This window comes from Astyanax mexicanus, chromosome 3 (genome assembly GCF_023375975.1).
Source record: "Astyanax mexicanus isolate ESR-SI-001 chromosome 3, AstMex3_surface, whole genome shotgun sequence".
In the NCBI taxonomy this organism is placed as follows: domain Eukaryota; kingdom Metazoa; phylum Chordata; class Actinopteri; order Characiformes; family Acestrorhamphidae; genus Astyanax; species Astyanax mexicanus.
The window spans coordinates 28993123-29010028 of record NC_064410.1 but is presented as its reverse complement, the minus strand read 5'-3'; the positions used below and the strand labels follow the sequence as shown (position 1 = coordinate 29010028).

Below are 16906 nucleotides of genomic sequence, written 5' to 3'. Positions count from 1 at the left end.
CGCCTAACACGCGAAAAGTCCCTGGTTCGAAACGAGGCAGAAACAAGACTTTTCTGTCTTGATTCTGTCCCATCAAACTTTACATTTTCTACAAGTTCTCGTACTAAGACAAAATGCAATATGTGCTTCCATGTGGGTCTTATGCAATCACTGAAAGCAGTTGTTTCTTTAGTGTAGTGGATATCACGTTCGCCTAACACGCGAAAGGTCCTTGGTTCGAAACCAGGCTGAAACTTGTTTTTCCTGTCTTGATTCTGTCCCATCAAACTGTACAGTTTCTACAAGTTCTTCTACTAAGACAAAATGCAATACGTGCTTCCATGTTGACCTAATGCAGTGACGTAAACCAGTTGTTTCTGTAGTGTAGTGGTTATCACGTTCACCTAACACGCGAAAGGTACCTGGTTCGAAACCAGGCAGAGACAAGACTTTTCTATCTTGGTTCTGTCCCATCAAACTGTACATTTTCTACAAGTTGTCGTACTAAGACAAAATGCAATATGTGCTTCCATGCAGATCGTATACAATGCGTTTATCAAGCTGTTTCTGTAGTGTAGTGGTTATTACGTTCGCCTAACACGCGAAAGGTCCTTGGTTCGAAACCAGGCAGAAACAGGCCTTTTCTATCTTAATTCTGTCCCATCAAACTGTACATTTTCTACAAGTTCTAGTACTAAGACAAAATGCAATATGTGCTTCCATGCGGATCGTATACAATGCGTTTATCAAGCTGTTTCTGTAGTGTTGTGGTTATCACGTTCGCCTAACACGCGAAAGGTCCCTGGTTCGAAACCAGGCAGAAACACGTCTTTCCTGTCTTGATTCTGTCCCATCAAACTGTACAGTTTCTACAAGTTCTTCTACTAAGACAAAATGCAATATGTGCTTCCATGTTGACCTAATGCAGTGACATAAACCAGTTGTTTCTGTAGTGTAGTGGTTATCACGTTCACCTAACACGCGAAAGGTCCCTGGTTCGAAACCAGGCAGAAACAGGACTCTCTTTCTATGTGCTTGATTCTGTCCCATCAAATATTACATTTTCTACAAGTTGTTGTACTAAGACAAAATGCAATATGTGCTTCCATGTGGATTGTATACCATGAGTTTATCAAGTTGTTTCTGTAGTGTAGTGGTTATCACGTTCGCCTAACACGCGAAAGGTCCCTCGTTCGAAACCAGGCAGAAACAGGCTTTTTCTGTCTTGATTCTGTCCCGTCAAACTGTAAAGTTTCTACAAGTTCTCGTACTAAGACAAAATGCAATATGTGCTTCCATGTGGGTCTCATGCAATCACTGAAAGCAGTTGTTTCTTTAGTGTAGTGGTTATCACGTTCGCCTAACACGCGAAAGGTCCCTGGTTCGAAACCAGGCAGAAACAGGACTCTTCTATCTTGATTCTGTCCCATCAAACACTACATTTTCTACTAGTTGTTGTACTAAGACAAAATGCAATATGTGCTTCCATGTGGATCGTATACCATGAGTTTATCAAGTTGTTTCTGTAGTGTAGTGGTTATCACGTTCGCCTAACACGCGAAAGGTCCCTGGTTCGAAACCAGGCAGAAACAGGCTTTTTCTGTCTTGATTCTGTCCCATCAAACTGTAAAGTTTCTATAAGTTCTCGTACTAAGACAAAATGCAATATGTGCTTCCATGTGGGTCTTATGCAATCACTGAAAGCAGTTGTTTCTGTAGTGTAGTGGTTATCACGTTCGCCTAACACGCGAAAGGTCCCTGGTTCGAAACCAGGCAGAAACAGAACTCTTCTATCTTGATTCTGTCCCATCAAACTGTACATTTTCTACAAGTTGTCGTGCTAAGACAAAATGCAATATATGCTTCCATGCGGATCGTATACAATGCGTTTATCAAGTTGTTTCTGTAGTGTAGTGGTTATCAGGTTCGCCTAACACGCGAAAAGTCCCTGGTTCGAAACCAGGCAGAAACAAGACTTTTCTATCTTGATTCTGTCCCATCAAACTGTACATTTTCTACAAGTTGTCGTACTAAGACAAAATGCAATATGTGCTTCCATGCGGATCGTATACAATGCATTTATCAAGTTGTTTCTGTAGTGTAGTGGTTATCACGTTCGCCTCACGCGCGAAAGGTCCCTGGTTCGAAACCAGGCAGAAACAGACTTTTTCTGTCTTGATTCTGTCCCATCAAACTGTAAAGTTTCTATAAGTTCTCGTACTAAGACAAAATGCAATATGTGCTTCCATGTGGGTCTTATGCAATCACTGAAAACAGTTGTTTCTGTAGTGTAGTGGTTATCACGTTCGCCTAACACGCGAAAGGTCCCTGGTTCGAAACCAGGCAGAAACAGAACTATTCTATCTTGATTCTGTCCCATCAAACTGTACATTTTCTACAAGTTGTCGTACTAAGACAAAATGCAATATGTGCTTCCATGCGGATCGTATACAATGCGTTTATCAAGTTGTTTCTGTAGTGTAGTGGTTATCAGGTTCGCCTAACACGCGAAAAGTCCCTGGTTCGAAACGAGGCAGAAACAAGACTTTTCTGTCTTGATTCTGTCCCATCAAACTTTACATTTTCTACAAGTTCTCGTACTAAGACAAAATGCAATATGTGCTTCCATGTGGGTCTTATGCAATCACTGAAAGCAGTTGTTTCTTTAGTGTAGTGGATATCACGTTCGCCTAACACGCGAAAGGTCCTTGGTTCGAAACCAGGCTGAAACATGTCTTTCCTGTCTTGATTCTGTCCCATCAAACTGTACAGTTTCTACAAGTTCTTCTACTAAGACAAAATGCAATACGTTCTTCCATGTTGACCTAATGCAGTGACGTAAACCAGTTGTTTCTGTAGTGTAGTGGTTATCACGTTCACCTAACACGCGAAAGGTCCCTGGTTCGAAACCAGGCAGAAACAAGACTTTTCTATCTTGATTCTGTCCCATCAAACTGTACATTTTCTACAAGTTCTTGTACTAAGACAAAATGCAATATGTGCTTCCATATGGATCGTATACAATGAGTTTATCAAGTTGTTTCTGTAGTGTAGTGGTTATCACGTTCGCCTCACTCACAAAAGGTCCCTGGTTCGAAACCAGGCAGAAACAGGGCTTTTCTATCTTGATTCTGTCCCATCAAACTGTACAATTTCTACAAGTTCTCATACTAAGACAAAATGCAATATGTGCTTCCATGTGGACCTAATACAGTGAAAAAAAGCAGTTGTTTCTGTAGTGTAGTGGTTATCACGTTTGCCTCACACGCGAAAGGTCCCTGGTTCGAAACCAGGCAGAAACAGGCTTTTTCTGTCTTGATTCTGTCCCATCAAACTGTAAAGTTTCTACAAGTTCTCTTACTAAGACAAAATGCAATATGTGCTTCCATGTGGGTCTTATGCAATCACGGAAAGCAGTTGTTTCTGTATTGTAGTGGTTATCACGTTCGCCTAACACGCGAAAGGTCCCTGGTTCGAAACCAGGCAGAAACACGTTTTTCCTGTCTTGATTCTGTCCAATCAAACTGTACAGTTTCTACAAGTTGTCGTACTAAAACAAAATGCAATATGTGCTTCCATGCGGATCGTATACAATGCATTTATCAAGTTGTTTCTGTAGTGTAGTAGTTATCACGTTCGCCTCACACACGAAAGGTCCCTGGTTCGAAACCAGGCAGAAACAAGACTTTTCTATCTTGATTCTGTCCCATCAAACATTACATTTTCTACAAGTTCTTGTACTAAGACAAAATGCAATATGTGCTTCCATGTGGGTCTTATGCAATCACTGAAAGCAGTTGTTTCAGTAGTGTAGTGGTTATCACGTTCGCCTAACACGCGAAAGGTCCTTGGTTCGAAACCAGGCAGAAACAAGACTTTTCTATCTTGATTCTGTCCCATCAAACTGTACATTTTCTACAATTTGTTGTACTAAGACAAAATGCAACATGTGCTTCCATATGGATCGTATACAATGAGTTTATCAAGTTGTTTCTGTAGTGTTGTGTTAATCACGTTCGCCTCACACGCGAAAGGTCCCTGGTTCGAAACCAGGCAGAAACAGGACTTTTCTATCTTGATTCTGTCCCATCAAACTGTACAGTTTCTACAAGTTCTCTTACTAAGACAAAATGCAATATATGCTTCCATGCGGATCGTATACAATGCATATATCAAGTTGTTTCTGTAGTGTAGTGGTTATCACGTTCGCCTCACACGCGAAAGGTCCCTGGTTCGAAACCAGGCAGAAACAGGCTTTTTCTGTCTTGATTCTGTCCCATCAAACTGTTAAGTTTGTACAAGTTCTCTTACTAAGACAAAATGCAATATGTGCTTCCATGTGGGTCTTATGCAATCACTGAAAGCAGTTGTTTCTGTAGTGTAGTGGTTATCACGTTCGCCAAACACGCGAAAGGTCCCTGGTTCGAAACCAGGCAGAAACACGTTTTTCCTGTCTTGATTCTGTCCCATCAAACTGTACAGTTTCTACAAGTTCTCTTACCAAGACAAAATGCAATATGTGCTTCCATGTGGGTCTTATGCAATCACTGAAAGCAGTTGTTTCTGTAGTGTAGTGGTTATCACGTTCGCCTAACACGCGAAAGGTCCCTGGTTCGAAACCAGGCAGAAACACGTTTTTCCTGTCTTGATTCTGTCCATTCAAACTGTACAGTTTCTACAAGTTGTCGTACTAAGACAAAATGCAATATGTGCTTACATGCGGATCGTATACAATGCATTTATCAAGTTGTTTCTGTAGTGTAGTGGTTATTACGTTAGCCTCACACACGAAAGGTCCCTGGTTCGAAACCAGGCAGAAACAAGACTTTTCTATCTTGATTCTGTCCCATCAAACATTACATTTTCTACAAGTTCTTGTACTAAGACAAAATGCAATATGTGCTTCCATGTGGGTCTTATGCAATCACTGAAAGCAGTTGTTTCAGTAGTGTAGTGGTTATCACGTTCGCCTAACACGCGAAAGGTCCTTGGTTCGAAACCAGGCAGAAACAAGACTTTTCTATCTTGATTCTGTCCCATCAAACTGTACATTTTCTATAATTTGTCGTACTAAGACAAAATGCAACATGTGCTTCCATATGGATCGTATACAATGAGTTTATCAAGTTGTTTCTGTAATGTTATGTTAATCACGTTCGGCTCACGCGCGAAAGATCCCTGGTTCGAAACCAGGCAGAAACAGCACTTTTCTATCTTGATTCTGTCCCATCAAACTGTACAGTTTCTACAAGTTCTCTTACTAAGACAAAATGCAATATATGCTTCCATGCGGATCGTATACAATGCATTTATCAAGTTGTTTCTGTAGTGTAGTGGTTATCACGTTCGCCTAACACGCGAAAGGTCCCTGGTTCGAAACCAGGCAGAAACACGTTTTTCCTGTCTTGATTCTGTCCCATCACACTGTAAATTTTCTACAAGTTCTTGTACTAAGACAAAATGCAATATGTGCTTCCATGCGGATCGTATACAATGAGTTTATCAAGTTGTTTCTGTAGTGTAGTGGTTATCACGTTCGCCTCACGCGTGAAAGTTCCCTGGTTCGAAACCAGGCAGGAACGGGCTTTTTCTGTCTTGATTCTGTCCCATCAAACTGTACAATTTCTACAAGTTCTCATACTAAGACAAAATGCAATATGTGCTTCCATGTTGACCTAATACAGTGAAAAAAAGCAGTAGTTTCTGTAGTGTAGTGGTTATCACGTTCGCCTCACACGCGAAAGGTCCCTGGTTCGAAACCAGGCAGAAACAGGCTTTTTCTGTCTTGATTCTGTCCCATCAAACTGTAAAGTTTCTACAAGTTCTCTTACTAAGACAAAATGCAATATTTGCTTCCATGTGGGTCTTATGCAATCACTGAAAGCAGTTGTTTCTGTATTGTAGTGGTTATCACGTTCGCCTAACACGCGAAAGGTCCCTGGTTCGAAACCAGGCAGAAACAGGACTCTCTTTCTATCTGCTTGATTCTGTCCCATCAAATATTACATTTTCTACAAGTTGTTGTACTAAGACAAAATGCAATATGTGCTTCCATGTGGATTGTATACCATGAGTTTATCAAGTTGTTTCTGTAGTGTAGTGGTTATCACGTTCGCCTAACACGCGAAAGGTCCCTGTTTCGAAACCAGGCAGAAACAGGCTTTTTCTGTCTTGATTCTGTCCCATCAAACTGTAAAGTTTCTACAAGTTCTCGTACTAAGACAAAATGCAATATGTGCTTCCATGTGGGTCTCATGCAATCACTGAAAGCAGTAGTTTCTTTAGTGTAGTGGTTATCACGTTCGCCTAACATGCGAAAGGTCCCTGGTTCGAAACCAGGCAGAAACAGGACTCTTCTATCTTGATTCTGTCCCATCAAACACTACATTTTCTACTAGTTGTTGTACTAAGACAAAATGCAATATGTGCTTCCATGTGGGTCTTATGCAATCACTGAAAGCAGTTGTTTTTGTAGTGTAGTGGTTATCACGTTCGCCTAACATGCGAAAGGTCCCTGGTTCGAAACCAGGCAGAAACAAGACTTTTCTATCTTGATTCTGTCCCATCAAACTGTACATTTTCTACAAGTTGTCGTACTAAGACAAAATGCAATATGTGCTTCCATGCGGATCGTATACAATGCATTTATCAAGTTGTTTCTGTAGTGTAGTGGTTATCACGTTCGCCTCACACGCGAAAGGTCCCTGGTTCGAAACCAGGCAGAAACAGACTTTTTCTGTCTTGATTCTGTCCCATCAAACTGTAACGTTTCTGTAAGTTCTCGTACTAAGACAAAATGCAATATGTGCTTCCATGTGGGTCTTATGCAATCACTGAAAGCAGTTGTTTCTGTAGTGTAGTGGTTATCACGTTCGCCTAACACGCGAAAGGTCCCTGGTTCGAAACCAGGCAGAAACACGTTTTTCCTGTCTTGATTCTGTCCCATCAAACTGTACAGTTTCTACAAGTTCTCTTACCAAGACAAAATGCAATATGTGCTTCCATGTGGGTCTTATGCAATCACTGAAAGCAGTTGTTTCTGTAGTGTAGTGGTTATCACGTTCGCCTAACACGCGAAAGGTCCCTGGTTCGAAACCAGGCAGAAACACGTTTTTCCTGTCTTGATTCTGTCCAATCAAACTGTACAGTTTCTACAAGTTGTCGTACTAAGACAAAATGCAATATGTGCTTACATGCGGATCGTATACAATGCATTTATCAAGTTGTTTCTGTAGTGTAGTGGTTATTACGTTAGCCTCACACACGAAAGGTCCCTGGTTCGAAACCAGGCAGAAACAAGACTTTTCTATCTTGATTCTGTCCCATCAAACATTACATTTTCTACAAGTTCTTGTACTAAGACAAAATGCAATATGTGCTTCCATGTGGGTCTTATGCAATCACTGAAAGCAGTTGTTTCAGTAGTGTAGTGGTTATCACGTTCGCCTAACACGCGAAAGGTCCTTGGTTCGAAACCAGGCAGAAACAAGACTTTTCTATCTTGATTCTGTCCCATCAAACTGTACATTTTCTATAATTTGTCGTACTAAGACAAAATGCAACATGTGCTTCCATATGGATCGTATACAATGAGTTTATCAAGTTGTTTCTGTAATGTTATGTTAATCACGTTCGGCTCACGCGCGAAAGGTCCCTGGTTCGAAACCAGGCAGAAACAGCACTTTTCTATCTTGATTCTGTCCCATCAAACTGTACAGTTTCTACAAGTTCTCTTACTAAGACAAAATGCAATATATGCTTCCATGCGGATCGTATACAATGCATTTATCAAGTTGTTTCTGTAGTGTAGTGGTTATCACGTTCGCCTAACACGCGAAAGGTCCCTGGTTCGAAACCAGGCAGAAACACGTTTTTCCTGTCTTGATTCTGTCCCATCACACTGTAAATTTTCTACAAGTTCTTGTACTAAGACAAAATGCAATATGTGCTTCCATGCGGATCGTATACAATGAGTTTATCAAGTTGTTTCTGTAGTGTAGTGGTTATCACGTTCGCCTCACGCGTGAAAGTTCCCTGGTTCGAAACCAGGCAGGAACGGGCTTTTTCTGTCTTGATTCTGTCCCATCAAACTGTACAATTTCTACAAGTTCTCATACTAAGACAAAATGCAATATGTGCTTCCATGTGGACCTAATACAGTGAAAAAAAGCAGTAGTTTCTGTAGTGTAGTGGTTATCACGTTCGCCTCACACGCGAAAGGTCCCTGGTTCGAAACCAGGCAGAAACAGGCTTTTTCTGTCTTGATTCTGTCCCATCAAACTGTAAAGTTTCTACAAGTTCTCTTACTAAGACAAAATGCAATATTTGCTTCCATGTGGGTCTTATGCAATCACTGAAAGCAGTTGTTTCTGTATTGTAGTGGTTATCACGTTCGCCTCACACGCGAAAGGTCCCTGGTTCGAAACCAGGCAGAAACAGGACTCTCTTTCTATGTGCTTGATTCTGTCCCATCAAATATTACATTTTCTACAAGTTGTTGTACTAAGACAAAATGCAATATGTGCTTCCATGTGGATTGTATACCATGAGTTTATCAAGTTGTTTCTGTAGTGTAGTGGTTATCACGTTCGCCTAACACGCGAAAGGTCCCTGTTTCGAAACCAGGCAGAAACAGGCTTTTTCTGTCTTGATTCTGTCCCATCAAACTGTAAAGTTTCTACAAGTTCTCGTACTAAGACAAAATGCAATATGTGCTTCCATGTGGGTCTCATGCAATCACTGAAAGCAGTAGTTTCTTTAGTGTAGTGGTTATCACGTTCGCCTAACATGCGAAAGGTCCCTGGTTCGAAACCAGGCAGAAACAGGACTCTTCTATCTTGATTCTGTCCCATCAAACACTACATTTTCTACTAGTTGTTGTACTAAGACAAAATGCAATATGTGCTTCCATGTGGGTCTTATGCAATCACTGAAAGCAGTTGTTTTTGTAGTGTAGTGGTTATCACGTTCGCCTCACACGCGAAAGGTCCCTGGTTCGAAACCAGGCAGAAACAAGACTTTTTCTGTCTTGATTCTGTCCCATCAAACTGTAACGTTTCTGTAAGTTCTCGTACTAAGACAAAATGCAATATGTGCTTCCATGTGGGTCTTATGCAATCACTGAAAGCAGTTGTTTCTGTAGTGTAGTGGTTATCACGTTCGCCTAACACGCGAAAGGTCCCTGGTTCGAAACCAGGCAGAAATAGAACTCTTCTATCTTGATTCTGTCCCATCAAACTATACATTTTCTACAAGTTGTCGTACTAAGACAAAATGCAATATGTGCTTCCATGCGGATCGTATACAAGGCGTTTATCAAGTTGTTTCTGTAGTGTAGTGGTTATCAGGTTCGCCTAACACGCGAAAAGTCCCTGGTTCGAAACGAGGCAGAAACAAGACTTTTCTATCTTGATTCTGTCCCATCAAACTTTACATTTTCTACAAGTTCTCGTACTAAGACAAAATGCAATATGTGCTTCCATGTGGGTCTTATGCAATCACTGAAAGCAGTTGTTTCTTTAGTGTAGTGGATATCACGTTCGCCTAACACGCGAAAGGTCCCTGGTTCGAAACCAGGCAGAAACAGCACTTTTCTATCTTGATTCTGTCCCATCAAACTGTACAGTTTCTACAAGTTCTCTTACTAAGACAAAATGCAATATATGCTTCCATGCGGATCGTATACAATGCATTTATCAAGTTGTTTCTGTAGTGTAGTGGTTATCACGTTCGCCTAACACGCGAAAGGTCCCTGGTTCGAAACCAGGCAGAAACACGTTTTTCCTGTCTTGATTCTGTCCCATCACACTGTAAATTTTCTACAAGTTCTTGTACTAAGACAAAATGCAATATGTGCTTCCATGCGGATCGTATACAATGAGTTTATCAAGTTGTTTCTGTAGTGTAGTGGTTATCACGTTCGCCTCACGCGTGAAAGTTCCCTGGTTCGAAACCAGGCAGGAACGGGCTTTTTCTGTCTTGATTCTGTCCCATCAAACTGTACAATTTCTACAAGTTCTCATACTAAGACAAAATGCAATATGTGCTTCCATGTGGACCTAATACAGTGAAAAAAAAGCAGTAGTTTCTGTAGTGTAGTGGTTATCACGTTCGCCTCACACGCGAAAGGTCCCTGGTTCGAAACCAGGCAGAAACAGGCTTTTTCTGTCTTGATTCTGTCCCATCAAACTGTAAAGTTTCTACAAGTTCTCTTACTAAGACAAAATGCAATATTTGCTTCCATGTGGGTCTTATGCAATCACTGAAAGCAGTTGTTTCTGTATTGTAGTGGTTATCACGTTCGCCTAACACGCGAAAGGTCCCTGGTTCGAAACCAGGCAGAAACAGGACTCTCTTTCTATGTGCTTGATTCTGTCCCATCAAATATTACATTTTCTACAAGTTGTTGTACTAAGACAAAATGCAATATGTGCTTCCATGTGGATTGTATACCATGAGTTTATCAAGTTGTTTCTGTAGTGTAGTGGTTATCACGTTCGCCTAACACGCGAAAGGTCCCTGTTTCGAAACCAGGCAGAAACAGGCTTTTTCTGTCTTGATTCTGTCCCATCAAACTGTAAAGTTTCTACAAGTTCTCGTACTAAGACAAAATGCAATATGTGCTTCCATGTGGGTCTCATGCAATCACTGAAAGCAGTAGTTTCTTTAGTGTAGTGGTTATCACGTTCGCCTAACATGCGAAAGGTCCCTGGTTCGAAACCAGGCAGAAACAGGACTCTTCTATCTTGATTCTGTCCCATCAAACACTACATTTTCTACTAGTTGTTGTACTAAGACAAAATGCAATATGTGCTTCCATGTGGGTCTTATGCAATCACTGAAAGCAGTTGTTTTTGTAGTGTAGTGGTTATCACGTTCGCCTAACATGCGAAAGGTCCCTGGTTCGAAACCAGGCAGAAACAAGACTTTTCTATCTTGATTCTGTCCCATCAAACTGTACATTTTCTACAAGTTGTAGTACTAAGACAAAATGCAATATGTGCTTCCATGCGGATCGTATACAATGCGTTTATCAAGCTGTTTCTGTAGTGTTGTGGTTATCACGTTCGCCTAACACGCGAAAGGTCCCTGGTTCGAAACCAGGCAGAAACACGTCTTTCCTGTCTTGATTCTGTCCCATCAAACTGTACAGTTTCTACAAGTTCTTCTACTAAGACAAAATGCAATATGTGCTTCCATGCGGATCGTATACAATGCGTTTATCAAGCTGTTTCTGTAGTGTTGTGGTTATCACGTTCGCCTAACACGCGAAAGGTCCTTGGTTCGAAACCAGGCAGAAACAAGACTTTTCTATCTTGATTCTGTCCCATCAAACTGTACATTTTCTACAATTTGTCGTACTAAGACAAAATGCAACATGTGCTTCCATATGGATCGTATACAATGAGTTTATCAAGTTGTTTCTGTAGTGTTGTGTTAATCACGTTCGCCTAACACGCGAAAGGTCCTTGGTTCGAAACCAGGCTTAAACATGTTTTTCCTGTCTTGATTCTGTCCCATCAAACTGTACAGTTTCTACAAGTTCTTCTACTAAGACAAAATGCAATACGTGCTTCCATGTTGACCTAATGCAGTGACGTAAACCAGTTGTTTCTGTAGTGTAGTGGTTATCACGTTCACCTAACACGCGAAAGGTCCCTGGTTCGAAACCAGGCAGAAACAAGACTTTTCTATCTTGATTCTGTCCCATCAAACTGTACATTTTCTACAAGTTCTTGTACTAAGACAAAATGCAATATGTGCTTCCATATGGATCGTATACAATGAGTTTATCAAGTTGTTTCTGTAGTGTAGTGGTTATCACGTTCGCCTCACTCACAAAAGGTTCCTGGTCCGAAACCAGGCAGAAACAGGGCTTTTCTATCTTGATTCTGTCCCATCAAACTGTACAATTTCTACAAGTTCTCATACTAAGACAAAATGCAATATGTGCTTCCATGCGGATCGTATACAATGCATTTATCAAGTTGTTTCTGTAGTGTAGTGGTTATCACGTTCGCCTCACACGCGAAAGGTCCCTGGTTCGAAACCAGGCAGGAACAGGCTTTTTCTGTCTTGATTCTGTCCCATCAAACTGTACAATTTCTACAAGTTCTCATACTAAGACAAAATGCAATATGTGCTTCCATGTGGACCTAATACAGTGAAAAAAAGCAGTTGTTTCTGTAGTGTAGTGGTTATCACGTTCGCCTCACACGCGAAAGGTCCCTGGTTCGAAACCAGGCAGAAACAAGACTTTTCTATCTTGATTCTGTCCCATCAAACTGTACATTTTCTACTAGTTGTTGTACTAAGACAAAATGCAATATGTGCTTCCATGTGGATCGTATACCATGAGTTTATCAAGTTGTTTCTGTAGTGTAGTAGTTATCACGTTCGCCTAACACGCGAAAGGTCCCTGGTTCGAAACCAGGCAGAAACAGGCTTTTTCTGTCTTGATTCTGTCCCATCAAACTGTAAATTTTCTGCAAGTTCTCTTACTAAGACAAAATGCAATATGTGCTTCAATGTGGGCCTAATGCATTGAGTTAAACCAGTTGTTTCTGTAGTGTAGTGGTTATCACGTTCGCCTCACACGCGAAAGGTCCCTGGTTCGAAACCAGGCAGAAACAAGACTTTTCTATCTTGATTCTGTCCCATCAAACTGTACATTTTCTACTAGTTGTTGTACTAAGACAAAATGCAATATGTGCTTCCATGTGGATCGTATACCATGAGTTTATCAAGTTGTTTCTGTAGTGTAGTGGTTATCACGTTCGCCTAACACGCGAAAGGTCCCTGGTTCGAAACCAGGCAGAAACAGGCTTTTTCTGTCTTGATTCTGTCCCATCAAACTGTAAATTTTCTGCAAGTTCTCTTACTAAGACAAAATGCAATATGTGCTTCCATGTGGGCCTAATGCATTGAGTTAAACCAGTTGTTTCTGTAGTGTAGTGGTTATCACGTTCACCTAACACGCGAAAGGTACCTGATTCGAAACCAGGCAGAAACAAGACTTTTCTATCTTGGTTCTGTCCCATCAAACTGTACATTTTCTACAAGTTGTCGTACTAAGACAAAATGCAATATGTGCTTCCATGCAGATCGTATACAATGCGTTTATCAAGCTGTTTCTGTAGTGTAGTGGTTATTACGTTCTCCTAACACGCGAAAGCTCCTTGGTTCGAAACCAGGCAGAAACAGGCCTTTTCTATCTTAATTCTGTCCCATCAAACTGTACATTTTCTACAAGTTGTAGTACTAAGACAAAATGCAATATGTGCTTCCATGCGGATCGTATACAATGCGTTTATCAAGCTGTTTCTGTAGTGTTGTGGTTATCACGTTCGCCTAACACGCGAAAGGTCCCTGGTTCGAAACCAGGCAGAAACACGTCTTTCCTGTCTTGATTCTGTCCCATCAAACTGTACAGTTTCTACAAGTTCTTCTACTAAGACAAAATGCAATATATGCTTCCATGCGGATCGTATACAATGCGTTTATCAAGCTGTTTCTGTAGTGTTGTGGTTATCACGTTCGCCTAACACGCGAAAGGTCCTTGGTTCGAAACCAGGCAGAAACAAGACTTTTCTATCTTGATTCTGTCCCATCAAACTGTACATTTTCTACAATTTGTCGTACTAAGACAAAATGCAACATGTGCTTCCATATGGATCGTATACAATGAGTTTATCAAGTTGTTTCTGTAGTGTTGTGTTAATCACGTTCGCCTAACACGCGAAAGGTCCTTGGTTCGAAACCAGGCTTAAACATGTTTTTCCTGTCTTGATTCTGTCCCATCAAACTGTACAGTTTCTACAAGTTCTTCTACTAAGACAAAATGCAATACGTGCTTCCATGTTGACCTAATGCAGTGACGTAAACCATTTGTTTCTGTAGTGTAGTGGTTATCACGTTCACCTAACACGCGAAAGGTCCCTGGTTCGAAACCAGGCAGAAACAAGACTTTTCTATCTTGATTCTGTCCCATCAAACTGTACAATTTCTACAAGTTCTCATACTAAGACAAAATGCAATATGTGCTTCCATGCGGATCGTATACAATGCATTTATCAAGTTGTTTCTGTAGTGTAGTGGTTATCACGTTCGCCTCACACGCGAAAGGTCCCTGGTTCGAAACCAGGCAGGAACAGGCTTTTTCTGTCTTGATTCTGTCCCATCAAACTGTACAATTTCTACAAGTTCTCATACTAAGACAAAATGCAATATGTGCTTCCATGTGGACCTAATACAGTGAAAAAAAGCAGTTGTTTCTGAAGTGTAGTGGTTATCACGTTAGCCTCACACGCGAAAGGTCCCTGGTTCGAAACCAGGCAGAAACAGGCTTTTTCTGTCTTGATTCTGTCCCATCAAACTGTAAAGTTTCTACAAGTCCTCTTACTAAGACAAAATGCAATATGTGCTTCCATGTGGGTCTTATGCAATCACAGAAAGCAGTTGTTTCTGTAGTGTAGTGGTTATCACGTTCGCCTAACATGCGAAAGGTCCCTGGTTCGAAACCAGGCAGAAACACGTTTTTCCTGTCTTGATTCTGTCCAATCAAACTGTACAGTTTCTACAATTTGTCGTACTAAGACAAAATGCAACATGTGCTTCCATATGGATCGTATACAATGAGTTTATCAAGTTGTTTCTGTAGTGTTGTGTTAATCACGTTCGCCTCACGCGCGAAAGGTCCCTGGTTCGAAACCAGGCTGAAACATGTTTTTCCTGTCTTGATTGTGTCCCATCAAACTGTACAGTTTCTACAAGTTCTTCTACTAAGACAAAATGCAATACGTGCTTCCATGTTGACCTAATGCAGTGACGTAAACCAGTTGTTTCTGTAGTGTAGTGGTTATCATGTTCACCTAACACGCGAAAGGTCCCTGGTTCGAAACCAGGCAGAAACAAGACTTTTCTATCTTGTTTCTGTCCCATCAAACTGTACATTTTCTACAAGTTCTTGTACTAAGACAAAATGCAATATGTGCTTCCATATGGATCGTATACAATGAGTTTATCAAGTTGTTTCTGAAGTGTAGTGGTTATCACGTTCGCCTCACTCACAAAAGGTCACTGGTTCGAAACCAGGCAGAAACAGGGCTTTTCTATCTTGATTCTGTCCCATCAAACTGTACAATTTCTACAAGTTCTCATACTAAGACAAAATGCAATATGTGCTTCCATGCGGATCGTATACAATGCATTTATCAAGTTTTTTCTGTAGTGTAGTGGTTATCACGTTCGCCTAACACGCGAAAGGTCCCTGGTTCGAAACCAGGCAGGAACAGGCTTTTTCTGTCTTGATTCTGTCCCATCAAACTGTACAATTTCTACAAGTTCTCATACTAAGACAAAATGCAATATGTGCTTCCATGTGGACCTAATACAGTGAAAAAAAGCAGTTGTTTCTGTAGTGTAGTGGTTATCACGTTAGCCTCACACGCGAAAGGTCCCTGGTTCGAAACCAGGCAGAAACACGTTTTTCCTGTCTTGATTCTGTCCCATCAAACTGTACAGTTTCTACAATTTGTCGTACTAAGACAAAATGCAATATGTGCTTCCATGTGGGTCTTATGCAATCACTGAAAGCAGTTGTTTCTGTAGTGTAGTGGTTATCACGTTCGCCTAACACGCGAAAGGTCCCTGGTTCGAAACCAGGCAGAAACACGTTTTTCCTGTCTTGATTCTGTCCAATCAAACTGTACAGTTTCTACAATTTGTCGTACTAAGACAAAATGCAACATGTGCTTCCATATGGATCGTATACAATGAGTTTATCAAGTTGTTTCTGTAGTGTTGTATTAATCACGTTCGCCTCACGCGCGAAAGGTCCCTGGTTCGAAACCAGGCAGAAACAGCACTTTTCTATCTTGATTCTGTCCCATCAAACTGTACAGTTTCTACAAGTTCTCTTACTAAGACAAAATGCAATATGTGCTTCAATGTGGGCCTAATGCATTGAGTTAAACCAGTTGTTTCTGTAGTGTAGTGGTTATCACGTTCGCCTCACACGCGAAAGGTCCCTGGTTCGAAACCAGGCAGAAACAAGACTTTTCTATCTTGATTCTGTCCCATCAAACTGTACATTTTCTACTAGTTGTTGTACTAAGACAAAATGCAATATGTGCTTCCATGTGGATCGTATACCATGAGTTTATCAAGTTGTTTCTGTAGTGTAGTGGTTATCACGTTCGCCTAACACGCGAAAGGTCCCTGGTTCGAAACCAGGCAGAAACAGGCTTTTTCTGTCTTGATTCTGTCCCATCAAACTGTAAATTTTCTGCAAGTTCTCTTACTAAGACAAAATGCAATATGTGCTTCCATGTGGGCCTAATGCATTGAGTTAAACCAGTTGTTTCTGTAGTGTAGTGGTTATCACGTTCACCTAACACGCGAAAGGTACCTGATTCGAAACCAGGCAGAAACAAGACTTTTCTATCTTGGTTCTGTCCCATCAAACTGTACATTTTCTACAAGTTGTAGTACTAAGACAAAATGCAATATGTGCTTCCATGCAGATCGTATACAATGCGTTTATCAAGCTGTTTCTGTAGTGTAGTGGTTATTACGTTCGCCTAACACGCGAAAGCTCCTTGGTTCGAAACCAGGCAGAAACAGGCCTTTTCTATCTTAATTCTGTCCCATCAAACTGTACATTTTCTACAAGTTGTAGTACTAAGACAAAATGCAATATGTGCTTCCATGCGGATCGTATACAATGCGTTTATCAAGCTGTTTCTGTAGTGTTGTGGTTATCACGTTCGCCTAACACGCGAAAGGTCCCTGGTTCGAAACCAGGCAGAAACACGTCTTTCCTGTCTTGATTCTGTCCCATCAAACTGTACAGTTTCTACAAGTTCTTCTACTAAGACAAAATGCAATATATGCTTCCATGCGGATCGTATACAATGCGTTTATCAAG

General features: G+C 41.0%; 41 non-coding genes across 41 annotated transcripts; all 41 read left to right on the top strand.

Annotated features, from left to right (window-relative positions):
- The first annotated feature begins 922 nt into the window (after positions 1-922).
- Positions 923-995, top strand: trnav-aac (transfer RNA valine (anticodon AAC)). Its single transcript has one exon. It is a non-coding gene; the product is annotated as a tRNA-Val (tRNA).
- Positions 996-1498: 503 nt separating this feature from the next.
- Positions 1499-1571, top strand: trnav-aac (transfer RNA valine (anticodon AAC)). Its single transcript has one exon. It is a non-coding gene; the product is annotated as a tRNA-Val (tRNA).
- Positions 1572-1688: 117 nt separating this feature from the next.
- On the top strand, positions 1689-1761 carry trnav-aac (transfer RNA valine (anticodon AAC)). The gene has a single exon. It is a non-coding gene; the product is annotated as a tRNA-Val (tRNA).
- Positions 1762-2068: 307 nt separating this feature from the next.
- trnav-cac (transfer RNA valine (anticodon CAC)) lies at positions 2069-2141 on the top strand. The gene has a single exon. It is a non-coding gene; the product is annotated as a tRNA-Val (tRNA).
- Positions 2142-2258: 117 nt separating this feature from the next.
- Positions 2259-2331, top strand: trnav-aac (transfer RNA valine (anticodon AAC)). Its single transcript has one exon. It is a non-coding gene; the product is annotated as a tRNA-Val (tRNA).
- Positions 2332-2828: 497 nt separating this feature from the next.
- trnav-aac (transfer RNA valine (anticodon AAC)) lies at positions 2829-2901 on the top strand. Its single transcript has one exon. It is a non-coding gene; the product is annotated as a tRNA-Val (tRNA).
- Positions 2902-3208: 307 nt separating this feature from the next.
- On the top strand, positions 3209-3281 carry trnav-cac (transfer RNA valine (anticodon CAC)). Its single transcript has one exon. It is a non-coding gene; the product is annotated as a tRNA-Val (tRNA).
- Positions 3282-3588: 307 nt separating this feature from the next.
- Positions 3589-3661, top strand: trnav-cac (transfer RNA valine (anticodon CAC)). Its single transcript has one exon. It is a non-coding gene; the product is annotated as a tRNA-Val (tRNA).
- A 497-nt stretch (positions 3662-4158) lies between these two features.
- Positions 4159-4231, top strand: trnav-cac (transfer RNA valine (anticodon CAC)). The gene has a single exon. It is a non-coding gene; the product is annotated as a tRNA-Val (tRNA).
- Positions 4232-4538: 307 nt separating this feature from the next.
- Positions 4539-4611, top strand: trnav-aac (transfer RNA valine (anticodon AAC)). The gene has a single exon. It is a non-coding gene; the product is annotated as a tRNA-Val (tRNA).
- A 687-nt stretch (positions 4612-5298) lies between these two features.
- Positions 5299-5371, top strand: trnav-aac (transfer RNA valine (anticodon AAC)). Its single transcript has one exon. It is a non-coding gene; the product is annotated as a tRNA-Val (tRNA).
- A 117-nt stretch (positions 5372-5488) lies between these two features.
- On the top strand, positions 5489-5561 carry trnav-cac (transfer RNA valine (anticodon CAC)). Its single transcript has one exon. It is a non-coding gene; the product is annotated as a tRNA-Val (tRNA).
- A 117-nt stretch (positions 5562-5678) lies between these two features.
- Positions 5679-5751, top strand: trnav-cac (transfer RNA valine (anticodon CAC)). The gene has a single exon. It is a non-coding gene; the product is annotated as a tRNA-Val (tRNA).
- Positions 5752-6444: 693 nt separating this feature from the next.
- On the top strand, positions 6445-6517 carry trnav-aac (transfer RNA valine (anticodon AAC)). Its single transcript has one exon. It is a non-coding gene; the product is annotated as a tRNA-Val (tRNA).
- A 117-nt stretch (positions 6518-6634) lies between these two features.
- trnav-cac (transfer RNA valine (anticodon CAC)) lies at positions 6635-6707 on the top strand. Its single transcript has one exon. It is a non-coding gene; the product is annotated as a tRNA-Val (tRNA).
- Positions 6708-6824: 117 nt separating this feature from the next.
- Positions 6825-6897, top strand: trnav-aac (transfer RNA valine (anticodon AAC)). The gene has a single exon. It is a non-coding gene; the product is annotated as a tRNA-Val (tRNA).
- Positions 6898-7014: 117 nt separating this feature from the next.
- Positions 7015-7087, top strand: trnav-aac (transfer RNA valine (anticodon AAC)). The gene has a single exon. It is a non-coding gene; the product is annotated as a tRNA-Val (tRNA).
- A 687-nt stretch (positions 7088-7774) lies between these two features.
- trnav-aac (transfer RNA valine (anticodon AAC)) lies at positions 7775-7847 on the top strand. The gene has a single exon. It is a non-coding gene; the product is annotated as a tRNA-Val (tRNA).
- A 117-nt stretch (positions 7848-7964) lies between these two features.
- Positions 7965-8037, top strand: trnav-cac (transfer RNA valine (anticodon CAC)). Its single transcript has one exon. It is a non-coding gene; the product is annotated as a tRNA-Val (tRNA).
- Positions 8038-8154: 117 nt separating this feature from the next.
- trnav-cac (transfer RNA valine (anticodon CAC)) lies at positions 8155-8227 on the top strand. Its single transcript has one exon. It is a non-coding gene; the product is annotated as a tRNA-Val (tRNA).
- A 117-nt stretch (positions 8228-8344) lies between these two features.
- trnav-cac (transfer RNA valine (anticodon CAC)) lies at positions 8345-8417 on the top strand. Its single transcript has one exon. It is a non-coding gene; the product is annotated as a tRNA-Val (tRNA).
- A 503-nt stretch (positions 8418-8920) lies between these two features.
- trnav-cac (transfer RNA valine (anticodon CAC)) lies at positions 8921-8993 on the top strand. Its single transcript has one exon. It is a non-coding gene; the product is annotated as a tRNA-Val (tRNA).
- A 118-nt stretch (positions 8994-9111) lies between these two features.
- trnav-aac (transfer RNA valine (anticodon AAC)) lies at positions 9112-9184 on the top strand. The gene has a single exon. It is a non-coding gene; the product is annotated as a tRNA-Val (tRNA).
- Positions 9185-9681: 497 nt separating this feature from the next.
- Positions 9682-9754, top strand: trnav-aac (transfer RNA valine (anticodon AAC)). The gene has a single exon. It is a non-coding gene; the product is annotated as a tRNA-Val (tRNA).
- Positions 9755-9871: 117 nt separating this feature from the next.
- trnav-cac (transfer RNA valine (anticodon CAC)) lies at positions 9872-9944 on the top strand. The gene has a single exon. It is a non-coding gene; the product is annotated as a tRNA-Val (tRNA).
- Positions 9945-10062: 118 nt separating this feature from the next.
- Positions 10063-10135, top strand: trnav-cac (transfer RNA valine (anticodon CAC)). The gene has a single exon. It is a non-coding gene; the product is annotated as a tRNA-Val (tRNA).
- A 693-nt stretch (positions 10136-10828) lies between these two features.
- trnav-aac (transfer RNA valine (anticodon AAC)) lies at positions 10829-10901 on the top strand. The gene has a single exon. It is a non-coding gene; the product is annotated as a tRNA-Val (tRNA).
- Positions 10902-11588: 687 nt separating this feature from the next.
- Positions 11589-11661, top strand: trnav-aac (transfer RNA valine (anticodon AAC)). Its single transcript has one exon. It is a non-coding gene; the product is annotated as a tRNA-Val (tRNA).
- A 307-nt stretch (positions 11662-11968) lies between these two features.
- trnav-cac (transfer RNA valine (anticodon CAC)) lies at positions 11969-12041 on the top strand. Its single transcript has one exon. It is a non-coding gene; the product is annotated as a tRNA-Val (tRNA).
- A 117-nt stretch (positions 12042-12158) lies between these two features.
- Positions 12159-12231, top strand: trnav-cac (transfer RNA valine (anticodon CAC)). The gene has a single exon. It is a non-coding gene; the product is annotated as a tRNA-Val (tRNA).
- Positions 12232-12348: 117 nt separating this feature from the next.
- On the top strand, positions 12349-12421 carry trnav-aac (transfer RNA valine (anticodon AAC)). Its single transcript has one exon. It is a non-coding gene; the product is annotated as a tRNA-Val (tRNA).
- A 117-nt stretch (positions 12422-12538) lies between these two features.
- trnav-cac (transfer RNA valine (anticodon CAC)) lies at positions 12539-12611 on the top strand. Its single transcript has one exon. It is a non-coding gene; the product is annotated as a tRNA-Val (tRNA).
- A 117-nt stretch (positions 12612-12728) lies between these two features.
- trnav-aac (transfer RNA valine (anticodon AAC)) lies at positions 12729-12801 on the top strand. Its single transcript has one exon. It is a non-coding gene; the product is annotated as a tRNA-Val (tRNA).
- A 1067-nt stretch (positions 12802-13868) lies between these two features.
- On the top strand, positions 13869-13941 carry trnav-cac (transfer RNA valine (anticodon CAC)). Its single transcript has one exon. It is a non-coding gene; the product is annotated as a tRNA-Val (tRNA).
- A 117-nt stretch (positions 13942-14058) lies between these two features.
- On the top strand, positions 14059-14131 carry trnav-cac (transfer RNA valine (anticodon CAC)). The gene has a single exon. It is a non-coding gene; the product is annotated as a tRNA-Val (tRNA).
- A 307-nt stretch (positions 14132-14438) lies between these two features.
- trnav-aac (transfer RNA valine (anticodon AAC)) lies at positions 14439-14511 on the top strand. Its single transcript has one exon. It is a non-coding gene; the product is annotated as a tRNA-Val (tRNA).
- Positions 14512-15195: 684 nt separating this feature from the next.
- Positions 15196-15271, top strand: trnav-cac (transfer RNA valine (anticodon CAC)). Its single transcript has one exon. It is a non-coding gene; the product is annotated as a tRNA-Val (tRNA).
- A 117-nt stretch (positions 15272-15388) lies between these two features.
- trnav-aac (transfer RNA valine (anticodon AAC)) lies at positions 15389-15461 on the top strand. Its single transcript has one exon. It is a non-coding gene; the product is annotated as a tRNA-Val (tRNA).
- Positions 15462-15578: 117 nt separating this feature from the next.
- trnav-aac (transfer RNA valine (anticodon AAC)) lies at positions 15579-15651 on the top strand. The gene has a single exon. It is a non-coding gene; the product is annotated as a tRNA-Val (tRNA).
- Positions 15652-15958: 307 nt separating this feature from the next.
- On the top strand, positions 15959-16031 carry trnav-cac (transfer RNA valine (anticodon CAC)). Its single transcript has one exon. It is a non-coding gene; the product is annotated as a tRNA-Val (tRNA).
- Positions 16032-16148: 117 nt separating this feature from the next.
- Positions 16149-16221, top strand: trnav-aac (transfer RNA valine (anticodon AAC)). The gene has a single exon. It is a non-coding gene; the product is annotated as a tRNA-Val (tRNA).
- The last annotated feature ends 685 nt before the right edge of the window (positions 16222-16906 follow it).